At 34.2% G+C, this 13,141-nt stretch overlaps 1 long non-coding RNA gene across 3 annotated transcripts; it reads right to left on the bottom strand.

Annotated features, from left to right (window-relative positions):
• Positions 1-6,544: 6,544 nt before the first annotated feature.
• On the bottom strand, positions 6,545-12,335 carry LOC117692308 (uncharacterized). 3 transcript variants are annotated; one of them, XR_010714176.1, is made up of 4 exons: positions 11,098-12,335; positions 10,859-10,980; positions 6,835-6,930; positions 6,545-6,695 (listed from the first exon to the last, which is right to left on the bottom strand). It is a non-coding gene; the product is annotated as an uncharacterized lncRNA (long non-coding RNA). The 3 variants fall into 3 exon arrangements; XR_010714175.1 differs by having other exon boundaries at positions 11,094-12,334; XR_010714174.1 differs by having other exon boundaries at positions 10,859-12,326.
• Positions 12,336-13,141: the final 806 nt, after the last annotated feature.

Raw genomic sequence — 13,141 nt, 5'->3', positions numbered from 1 at the left:
TACCATTAGCATTGGATACTTGGTATCAACTGCATCACCATTTGCCTTGAGTACTGTTATAAAACTGGATTGTACAACTGTTCAGTTGCTTTCAGTATACATGTTGCTACCAATTGGTATTATTCTTTAGAATAATGTAGTGTTGCTCTCAGTTGACCGTATCGATGGCCTAGGGTTCTGATGTATTACTATTATGTTGCTCTCAAAGGACAGTGTGAATCGTATTGTGTAACATATGTGTAGCTTACGTGTTGCTCTGATTAGAGAGTATCAATTGCCTGAGTTACTGTTGTACAATTGGTAGTTCTTCCAATGACATTTGATCAAAAGGCTAGATTACTTATTGAAAACTGTTGTGTTAATCCTAGTGAACTGTATCATTGCTTAAGATGTTATTATGAAATGCCATGTTGGTCTCATTGGATGATAGGAATTTGTTCTTAGTGATTCACATCAATAGCCTAGTGTACTATTGTAGAATTATAATGTTTCTATCAGAGGACCTTATAAATAAGCTGAGGTATCATTCATAACATAATATGTTTTTCTTAGATGACCATATGTTTAGCCTACTGTACTAACTAAAGGTGCAATGGTTATGTTCTTACCAGAAGGTTTATGAAACGACAAGTTATATTAGGAATGTATGACTGTTTTGTTGTTCTTAGTAGACCGTACCATTAGCATTGAATACTTGGTATCAACTGCATCACCATTTGCCTTGAGTACTGTTATAAAACTGGATTGTACAACTGTTCAGTTGCTTTTAGTATAGCTACGAATTGGTTTTGTTCTTTAGAATAATGTGTTGCTATCAGTTGAGCATATCGATGGCTAAGGGTTCTGATGTATAAGTATTATGTTGCTCTCAAAGGACAGTGTTAATCGTATTGTGTAACATATGTGTAACTTGCGTGTTGCTCTGATTAGACGGTATCAATTGCCTGAGTTACTGTTGTACAATTTGTAGCTCTTCCAATGACATTTGATCAAAAGGCTAGATTACTTATTGAAAACTGTTGTGTTAATCCTAGTGAACTGTATCATTGCCTAAGATGTTATTATGAAATGCCAGGTTGGTCTCATTGGATGATAGGAATTTGTTCTTAGTGATTAACATCAATGGCCTAGTATACTATTGTACAATTGTTATGTTTCTTTCAGAGGACATTATCAATAAGCTAGGGTATCATGCATAACATAATATGGTTTTCTTAGGTGAACATATGTATAGCCCACTGTACTAAGGTGCAATTGTTATGTTCTTACCAGAAGTTTATGAATAGACAAGTTATATTAATGTATAGATGTTGTGTTGCTCTCAGAAGACTACCAATTGCCTTAGGTACCACTATTGATGTTAAGTTTCTCTCAGTGACATTATCAATAGACAAAAAATACTAATATGTTTTATTTCACTCAATAGACCGATTTATGGGTAAGTGTACTGAATAATACCAGGTAAATAGGTGCTAAGTTGTTGGGTTGCTCTCAGTAGAAAGTTTGAATTGTGTCGGGTACGAATGTATGACTGTTTTGTTGTTCTTAGTAGACCGTACCATTAGCATTGGAACTTGGTATCAACAGCATCATCATTTGCCTTGAGTACTGTTATAAAACTGGATTGTACAACTGTTCAGTTGCTTTTAGTATAGCTACCAATTGGTTTGGTTCTTTAGAATAATGTGTTGCTCTCAGTTGACCATATCGATGGCTTAGGGTACTGATGTATTACTATTATGTTGCTCTCAAAGGACAGTGTGAATGGTATTGTGTAACATATGTGTATCTTACGTGTTGCTCTGATTAGACGGTATCAATTGCCTGAGTTGCTATTGTACAATTGGTAGCTCTTCCAATGACATTTGATCAAAAGGCTAGATTACTTATTGAAAACTGTTGTGTTAATCCTAGTGAACTGTATCATTGCCTAAGATGTTATTATGAAATGCCATGTTGGTCTCATTGGATGATAGGAATTTGTTCTTAGTGATTCACATCAATAGCCTAGTGTACTATTGTACAATTATTAAGTTTCTCTCAGAGGACCTTATCAATAAGCTAGGGTATCATGCATAACATAATATGGTTTTCTTAGGTGAACATATGTTTTGCCTATTGTACTAAGGTGCAATGGTTATGTTCTTACCAGAAGGTTTATGAATAGACAAGTTATATTAATGTATAGATGTTGTGTTGCTCGCAGAAGACTACCAATTGCCTTAGGTACCACTATTGATGTTAAGTTTCTCTCAGTGACATTATCAATAGACAAAAAATACTAATATGTTTTATTTCACTCAATAGACCGATTTATGGGTAAGTGTACTGAATAATACCAGGTAAATAGGTGCTAAGTTGTTGGGTTGCTCTCAGTAGAAAGTTTGAATTGTGTCGGGTACGAATGTATGACTGTTTTGTTGTTCTTAGTAGACCGTACCATTAGCATTGGAACTTGGTATCAACAGCATCATCATTTGCCTTGAGTACTGTTATAAAACTGGATTGTACAACTGTTCAGTTGCTTTTAGTATAGCTACCAATTGGTTTGGTTCTTTAGAATAATGTGTTGCTCTCAGTTGACCATATCGATGGCTTAGGGTACTGATGTATTACTATTATGTTGCTCTCAAAGGACAGTGTGAATCGTATTGTGTATCATATGTGTATCTTACGTGTTGCTCTGATTAGACGGTATCAATTGCCTGAGTTACTATTGTACAATTGGTAGCTCTTCCAATGACATTTGATCAAAAGGCTAGATTACTTATTGAAAACTGTTGTGTTAATCCTAGTGAACTGTATCATTGCCTAAGATGTTATTATGAAATGCCATGTTGGTCTCATTGGATGATAGGAATTTGTTCTTAGTGATTCACATCAATAGCCTAGTGTACTATTGTACAATTATTATGTTTCTCTCAGAGGACCTTATCAATAAGCTAGGGTATCATGCATAACATAATATTGTTTTCTTAGGTGAACATATGTTTAGCTTATTGTACTAAGGTGCAATGGTTATGTTCTTACCAGAAGGTTTATGAATAGACAAGTTATATTAATGTATAGATGTTGTGTTGCTCGCAGAAGACTACCAATTGCCTTAGGTACCACTATTGATGTTAAGTTTCTCTTAGTGACATTATCAATAGACAAAAAATACTAATGTGTAGCTGTTTTATTTCACTCAATAGACCGTATTCATAGGTCAGTGTTCTGATTAATAGCAGGTAAATAGGTGCTAAGTTGTTGGGTTGCTCTCAGTAGAAAGTTTGAATTGTGTCGGGTACGAATGTATGACTGTTTTGTTGTTCTTAGTAGACCGTACCAATAGCATTGGATACTTGGTATCAACTGCATCATCATTTGCCTTGAGAACTGTTATGAAACTGGATTGTACAACTGTTCAGTTGCTTTCAGTATACATGTTGCTACTAATTGGTTTGGTTCTTTAGAATAATGTTGTGTTGCTCTCAGTTGACCATATCGATGGCTTAGGGTTCTGATGTATTACTATTATGTTGCTCTCAAAGGACAGTGTGAATCGTATTGTGTAACATATGTGTAACTTACGTGTTGCTCTGATTAGATGGTATCAATTGCCTGAGGTACTGTTGTACAATTGGTAGCTCTTCCAATGACATTTGATCAAAAGGCTAGATTACTTATTGAAAACTGTTGTGTTAATTCTAGTGAACTGTATCATTGCCTAAGATGTTATTATGAAATGCCATGTTGGTCTCATTGGATGATAGGAATTTTTTCTTAGTGATTCACACCAATAGCCTAGTGTACTATTGTACAATTATTAAGTTTCTCTCAGAAGACCTTATCAATAAGCTAGGGTATTATGCATAACATAATATGGTTTTCTTAGGTGAACATATGTATAGCCCACTGTACTAAGGTGCAATTGTTATGTTCTTACCAGAAGTTTATGAATAGACAAGTTATATTAATGTATAGATGTTGTGTTGCTCTCAGAAGACTACCAATTGCCTTAGGTACCACTATTGATTTTAAGTTTCTCTCAGTGACATTATCAATAGACAAAAAATACTAATGTGTAGCTGTTTTATTTCACTCAATAGACCGTATTCATAGCTCAGGGTACTCATTAATACCAGGTAAATAGGTGCTAAGTTGTTGGGTTGCTCTCATACGATATTGACGTATAATATGATATTGGTTTATATGATATATTATCATATCGCATAAAATTGTATTATATTTAATTGTGATATATATTATTGTATCATGATACAATATGTATAATATATATTGTATTATATAACTTTTTACTTTTTCACATGACATTGTATCATTTGATATGATATAATGTTGTATTGAATTATATTGGTTCATATGATATAATATGATATTATCAAATATGATACAGTGTCATACAATACAATATTTTACTAAAAGATACAATATAATATTATGTGATTCACTGTTATGATGTATTATGTAATATGATATTGTATTATGTGATCAAATACAATAATGTATAACAGAATACAATTTCATATCATATGTTGCAATATCATATCTCATTGTTTATTACGGTATTTTATTGTAGTATATGATATTGTTTGTAAGTATGATAGGATGCAATATTTTATTTGATATTATTGTATTGATTAACATAATTTTATGAACATATGATTAATATCATACAATTTTTTGAACAGATGATATACGATATTGTGTCCAACAGAATCCAGGAATATCCAAGATCATAAAGTATGATTTTCATATGATATGATAAAGGTGGTCTCATAAAAGTGATGCCTCATTAGGGTGATGCCTCGTCTTAGTGAGCTTTGTAATCTGTGGTTATCTATGTTTATTAATCCTAGTGAACTATAGATATTATAATGAAATGCCATGTTGGTCCCATTGGATGATATGAGTGTTTCTGTATACTAAAGAAATAATATTGTTCTTAGTGATTCATATCAATAACTTTGTTTAATTATTATGTTTCTCTTAGAGGACCATATCATTTAGCTAGGGTGTCGTGCATAACATAATATGGTGTTCTTAGGTGAACATATGATTAGCTTACTGTTCTAAGGTACAATGGTTATGTATCGTGCATATAAGCATTGAATGCTTTTTTTTTTTGGATTTGTCGGTCCTATGACACACCAATGCGAGCAAACAAATTATATTTATATTGATTTTATTTTTTATTTTATTAATGGTCGTAGTTTTAAAATTTGCGCCTTTACTAGCAGGTGTTGGTAATTGATGGAAGAGCCAAAAAATCAGCTGTTGTGACATGGGAAATATAGTGCTCAAAAATATTATGAAGAAAGATTTTTTTTTTTTGAGAAATGCTATATTTAATCGCAAAAGTTTGAATTCAATAACAATACATGAGTATTTTCCAACAAGATGATTTATTCATAAAGAATAAACATTATCAACACGTAACAATACAGTAAGCACAACTGAGTAAAACGAAATGTGCTCTCCCTGAAGTTTGCATTATTGAAAAACCCAGCTGTTGGATTAATGTTTTGCATGTTCATGTTAACTGTTTTCAATGTTGCTGGCATGGAGGACGATGTTGTGGCTGTGGAATTTGACGATATGAGAGTTGTGGTCTCATGTGCAGATGGTGACGGTAAGTTTTCAAGTTGAGCCTGATTTTCATGGGTTCGTGGTGGCAAGTTCGAGAACCTGGTCGACAGCGGTGGAAGAGCTACGATCGTAAAAGGGGATGAAGATGCAGACGCCATCGCAGAATGCTTTTTTTTTTTGCTTAGAGGAGAGCGATCTGTTATATGACCTCATTGAACTCTCATTCCTTTGGTTCGACATGAACATGATGTGTCGTGCTTCAAATCCCTGATCATTAAGGTAAGTGTTTGCAGTGGCCCGTAAACAGTGGGATGTGTATTTATGCTCCACACCAGCAGCAAAGCAAATCTCCCCAAGAGACTTGTTGAAAGTGCGCTTTGGCAGGGGTTTTGCTGAATACCAAATATCAGAATGAACTCTCTCTTATATGTATTGGTTGAAAAGATTTGTAGCATTTGAATCTGTTTTTGACATCAGTAACTTTAAGAGATAAACATGACAGCAGTTTTCATTATCAGTTGCGTACATTATCTTGTCTGTATGGCTGTCATCGGCATCTACACCACCTTGATGATTATTTTGTAATGTTTTGTGTTGTAATGCAGCATATTGGCAAGTTTCATCTGTGCAGAAGACAAAGCTGTTATGATTAAACTTATGGTGGAACTCTAAACCTATGGTAATAAAATTGATGGACAGAAAGTACCATACAGCATGGCGCAAAACCACTGGTGATGATGTGGCACCTTGGAGGTATTTATAAATCTTCTGCAGATCATGTATCTCGATAATATCTTTGTGTGATGTTGGTTTTGACAGATCAAGTCAGGTTCGCTCTTTAAAGAAACCATCCAAGATTCCATTGGCTGTTCTGAACTCCTTGTCATGGACTATATTTACATCTCTCTGAATGTCAGCAAGATGGCGATTTATTGCTCCTTTGATATTTGTGGTACAAAGGCTAAACATCATCATCAACTTTTTCTTTGGGGCTGGCTTCACAATAAAATCACGAGAGATGACTGGCAAGAGTTGACACATTTGCTGTTTGCAGGTCTAATGTTGCACCATTAGTACAGAACCATAGATCTCCATGTTCCAATCTAAAAGGAGTGAGTTGTGTTTTAGAGACTGACATTGTGTAACGTTTGGGGGTCTTGTGTTTGGTTGTGTAAATTCTGCAACAAATCTTGACCCTTAAAGATTTTTATACAAATGTCAAATTGCTGCAAACACATTTACCTTGAAAAATCCCCATGCTGTATTTCTTTTTGTTGATTTTGCTTGCCTGGAGTCGAAAAATTTCTCTATTTCCTCATTTGTAACAGTTTTGAATCTCTGTGGAAAATGTGGTTTGTTTTCATTACTTCAGTTTTGATTTATAGCTCACCTGAGCTGAAAGCTCAAGTGAGCTATTCTGATCACATTTTGTCCATTGTCCGTCTGTTCGTCTTTTAACTTTTAACATTTTGAACTTCTTTTGTAAAACCGCTTCGCCAATTTCAACCAAAATTGGCACAAACCATCCTTATGGGAAGGCAAGTATAAATTGCAGAAATGAAAGACCGATCTTTATTCAAAGGGGAGAAACCTCAAAATTGTAGAAAAAGAGAGTGCATTTTTAAAAATTTTGAAATAATATTGTTCTTAGTGAATCATATCAATAGCCTAGTGCACTATTTTACAATTATTATGTTTCTCTCAGTGGACCATATCAATAAGCTAGGTCGTCATGGTGAACATAGGAAAAGCTAAGTTTACTATGGTACAATGGTTATGTTCTTACCAGAAAGCGGATATCAAGAGGTAAGTTATACTTATGTACAGCTGCTGTGTTGCTTTCAAGAGACTACTACCAATAACCTAGGGTACTAATTTTGATGTTAAGTTGCTCTCAGTGACAGTATCAGTAGCCAAAAATACTAATTTGTAGCTGTTATTTTTCACCCAATAGAGCTATCCATAGCCTAGGGTACAGATTAATACCAGGTATATACCTGTTAAGTTCCTTTCAGTGGACTAAAGCAATAACCCAGTGTACTTATTAATATTTGGAATGATGCTTCTATATAGACAGTTTCAATCGCCTGAGGTTCTGGTGCATAGCTGTTGAGTGGCTTTCTGTGAAAAGCATGAATTGTGTCGGGTACTAATGTATAACTGGATTTTTAGCTCACTTGAGCTGAAAGCTCATGTGAGCTATTCTGATCACATTTTGTCTGTTGCTTGTCTGTTTGTAAACTTCTCATATTTTCAACATCTTCTCCAGAAGCACTGGGCCAATTTCAACGAAACTTGGCACAGAGCATTATTAGGCAAAGGGGATACAAAGTTGTGAAAACTAAGGACCACCTTTTTTTTCAAGAGGAGATAATTAGGAATTATTGAAAAAAAATTAAGAACTTTTCAAAAATCTTCTTCTCAAGAACCAATTGGCCAGGAAAGCTAAAACTTGTGTGGAAGCATACTAAGGTAGTATAGATTGTGAAAATCATGACCTTTTAAAGATAGGGTGGGGCCACAATGGTGGGTCGAATTTTTTCATAGGAATATATTGAGTAAATCTTTAAAAATCTTCCTCTCAGAAACTAACCAGTCAGGAAAATTTGTGTGGAAGCATCCTAAGGTAGCAAGGGATAGTTTCGGATAAAGTACCCGTCAATATTTTTGTAAAATTGAAAGTTGCTGTACTTGAAGGCTTATGAGTGTTGCTAAAATTCATGAAATGATTTTTAATGATTATCATTAGTTAGAGGGGTGTCTCTTGTTGAAATTGATATGCAATATGTAGGCCCCATATGTTAGGTACATGAGAATCAGAAGTAAAATGCGAAAACCTGCGGCTATGACTGTTGTGTTGACTTTACACAGTGAAATTGCAAGTTACAGATGGGAGGTAAAATAACACGAAAAGTAGATGGATTGGACATTGTCAACTTTACACCGGTAAGTTTCTGACGTGTGATGGTGCAACATGCACGCGGTACGGAATGTCAACCCTTTGCAGGGAATTAGTTGGGGGAGGTCTAAAAAGCTGAAAAATTAGCAAAATATGAAAGGGTTAAAATCTAATAAAAACCAATATGTAGAGAATTTTACAGGTTTTGACTAGTAATTTTCTTCAGAAATTGGTGATTGGCCTTATAAAGAGTGAATTAAAGGTATTTGACCTGAATGGGAACTGAGGAAATTCTAGTTACAGAGTTCCGAAGACACGCATCCCCTGGCTACAATGAATTGTATAAAAAAAAACTGTCCTGTGCCACCTTCAAGACAACATGGTATTTTCAGATTTTTCATTTCAGTGTAATTTTGAGTGGATTTTGTACCATAAGTAATATATTTTGTGAAAATGGATGAATTTTTTGGCTGTAGATGTCATTACATGATTTATTACCAAAAATATTCAAGGGGAGTAACTCCCTCTTGAATGTGTAGAATGACCACCACTAGAGTAAATTGGATTAGAGAGTAGGTATTTCATACCCTGGTGCGATTTAATAATAGGCTTCAGTTAATTAATGAGATAAGAATAAATACTTTAAAACAGTTTTGATCAATTGAATCATTAAATTTATGAATTTGCAGCCATTTCACTGTCTGATTTTATGAAATAACATTAAGCCACCTGACTTATATGACCGAATTTTTTTAAAACAGCATATTTTTATTTCAACTGAACTTTACATGTAGACAGATGCAGTTATCAAATTATACAATATGTCAAAAAAATCAAGTTTTTGCTCCTTCCTATCCATAAATGATATTTTAGATGTATTTATACAGAATTGAAAAAGCCACCCCCTCTTTCCAGTTGACTCCATTACCATTACATGTAGGATATGTAAATGTACATTTGACCTTGAAATAACATCTGTATGATAATTACTCTTGAAATGAACAAAAAACAACATATTTGTACCGTTTCATTGTATATATGCATCAAAAATGTAGAAAAATTTGAACCTTTTTCATGGAATTCTCATCCGTCCCCAGGTACCCATGTGTGGTTGAATTTCATTTTAATTAAAAGCAGAAATCACACATGTAGGTCTTACTATTTTAGCAAAGTTAAAAGGAGAAACCAGACTATATAAGATATCCACTAAATATGATTTTAGGCTTAGTTTTTCATGAAAACAAGAAATCAGATGTAGGGCGGCATGTCTTTTTGTGAATAAAAATGCTACAAATCATCCATTTTCCAAAAGAGATCAATTTTAGATATCAGTGATGGTTGTTTTCTATTATGTGTGAAAATGACTCAAGGAAATTGCCATAAGTTTCAGAAAATTAGGTAAAAGTGTTCAAACTAATGCTTCTTGTGAAAATCAAAAGATAGGGGGAGGGTATACATGTAATGGTATTTTTAAGTGATGTGATGCTTTTATCATGATAATATCAAGTAGATGTTTGTAGTATTAAATAAGGTTTATTTTTTAAGGAGGTTGAACAACAATTGACCTCTAAAAGATTAGATAAAGATGCTTTATTTATGGGGAGCCCTATGAATCTCTGTTAAATAGAGGAAAGTGGAAATGGTGGGTTCACTTAAATGGCCATATTTTTCTTAAACCTCAATGGAATTGGCAAAATGTGGTGTCCCTTTTCTCAGAACAGGATAAGCTTTTCAATTTTAAGACAAGATGACTTTTCAGAGAATGTTAGTGTAAGTTAAAGGAAGCAAGGGACAGTTTCGGATAAAGTACCCGTCAATATTTTTGTAAAATTGAAAGTTGCTGTACTTGAAGGCTTATGAGTGTTGCTAAAATTCATGAAATGATTTTTAATGATTATCATTAGTTAGAGGGGTGTCACTTGTTGAAATTGATATGCAATATGTAGGCCCCATATGTTAGGTACATGAGAATCAGAAGTAAAATGCGAAAACCTGCGGCTATGACTGTTGTGTTGACTTTACACAGTAAAATTGCAAGTTACAGATGGGAGGTAAAATAACATGAAAAGTAGGTGGATTGAACATTGTCAACTATACACCAGTAAGTTTCTGACATGTGATGGTGCAACATGCACGCGGTACAAAAGGTCAACCCTTTGCAGGGAATTAGTCACTTTCTTTAAATTAGAAACCTGCGAAATATATATATATATATGTATATATTTTACTTAATTTAAGCGTTTTATGTCACAATATGGAGGTATCCCATGCCAGTGATTCAACCTAATATAACAAACAAGTGAATATTTAACATTTTTGTTTTATTTCAGTTCCACTTGGAATGTGAATGAGGTATAAAGAACAAACCCCTTCAACGCCACTGTATCTTCTGCTTGAAGATTCGTCCAGTCTGGCGAACGAAAATGGAAGATGCATTCTCCATCGAATTCTGCTAAGATGTTGAAGTTGTCACACTCAAGACATGAACTCTACCAAGAAGTTTAAGGACAACTTTTACTCAATTGTGTGTCCATACAGCCAGGGCACCATGCCGTCGTAAACCACTTGTCTAGAACACCAAGTTGCGACATTCTCTGCTTACCTACCGCAGCAATTTGCCATGTAGAAAGGTCCAAATGGCCTGTGTTTGAGAAGAGCTAAAACAGGCAGCATCATTCACGATGGCACGAGCCATCAAGTCTGTTGCTATCTGTGTGCAAAGAGGCTGAAGATGCGGAAATGAAAATGTCCTGTATTTCATGAGAAGATTAAAGATGTTAAACAAAACTATAAGCTGTAATTTTCATTATACTGTATTGATCATAGACGTCACTACAGTAACGTTTTAATTATCGTACTTAATCATGTCACATGCATATCATAACATTGCAAATGATTTATGTAAATCCCATTGGGGCAAGTGGCAATTGACATTTAATCAAAACTTTTTTAGCTCACTGACACGAGGTTGACTGGAGCTTATGTTATACCGTTGGCGTCTGGACGTGGTAAAAGTTTGTGGTGCAGGTCTTGTATCTAAATTATTAATTAACTTACCTTCATCAAACTTGCATGGATGGTGCATCTGGACAAACTAATGAACTTTTAAGACTTGGATGCTGAATCTGGAACTTGAATTCTGGATGTTGGCTTTAAAAATGTTAAGAGCAGAGCAAAGTTTTTGGAGCAGGTGCCATTTGATGACTATATCTTACTTACTACTGGTCCTAACTCCACCATACTTGCATGACAGGTGTGTCTGATGATAGATATGCAGTTGACAGGATCAAATGCTTAATCTGAGCCATAGGTTTCAGATGCTGAATGATGATACATTTAAGGTTTTTGGAGTTGGTTAATTTTTTTTGGAGCAGATGCCCTTTGATGGACACATCTTAGTTTTTGGTTTAGTGTTTATCAACTTTGTATAAATGATGCAGGTTTTGATACTGATGCACTCAACATGTATGGATGCTAAATCTGAACCATATTTTCCGGATTCCGGAGGTTATTATAATGGAGCACGTGTAGATTTTTTGAGTAGTCGAATGTAGGTTTGATATCTGGAGAACAGCTGTCCTGACAAACTTATATTGATCATATAACTTTGAATTTGATACATACGGCTTGCTTCAGAAACAGAGAATGATCTCTTCATTATCAAGGATGCTAAAACAATTGTCCTAAGTACCTCAATCAAACGTGTTTGAAAGATGAGTTTGTTGTTATATAAAATGATTCCTATATTATTGTATTGGATGATATGATACAGTATTGTGTTATATGATACAATTTTGAATAATATAACGTAGTATTGTAAAATAATATAATATTTAAGAAATAAACAGCAATTGAAATTTTTTATCGGACCTGGTTTGTCACGTGATCATATCCTGTGAAGCCCAAAGGGCTTCTCGGAAGACTTGATTACGTACCAACTGAGTTCATATCCCGGTGAACATTTTATTTAACGTTATATAATAAGTGCCCGAGAAAACCATTGTCAACCGACGCGAAGCGGGGGTAAACAATGGTTTTCGAGGGGTTTGTCAACAGTTACCCTCCCAAATGGGCGCTATTTATTGTATTATAATGAATGTCTTAATTTTAAAGAAAATTTTACTCCTTTTAAATAGAAATGAAGTGAATTCTATGGCAATCGGTATATGCGCATAATTTACGCGCATGTAGCAATTCGTTGGGTTACCCGTTGCCAAGTGTGTTGCTAACGCTCAGGGTAATTGAACGGATTACCAACTGCGTCTAAACCAATCAGATTTTAGTATTTAACATGAAATTATAATAATGCTGATTATAACTTATATTTACATTTGAAATAGGCAAACCCTTGAAAATTATTAAAATAATCGTGTTTTAATGTTTACAATAATGCAACTCTCAAGTGATAAGCATGTGATAAGCATGTGCGGTAATCATTATGAAATCATTAAAATGTTCACACAGAATTAAACGTTTCGCTATTCTATATATTCATTTATGTACGCATATTAGCAAATATAAGTATATGAGTATTACAAAATAATATATTATATGATGCAGTTCCGTATCAAGACATATCATTGTAATGTATAATGTGATACAATATTGTATCATATAATAAGGTACGATATTATATGCGTATTTTAAAGT

Source organism: Magallana gigas, chromosome 5, assembly GCF_963853765.1.
Source record: "Magallana gigas chromosome 5, xbMagGiga1.1, whole genome shotgun sequence".
In the NCBI taxonomy this organism is placed as follows: Eukaryota; Metazoa; Mollusca; class Bivalvia; order Ostreida; family Ostreidae; genus Magallana; species Magallana gigas.
This window is presented reverse-complemented; position numbering and strand designations above follow the sequence as displayed.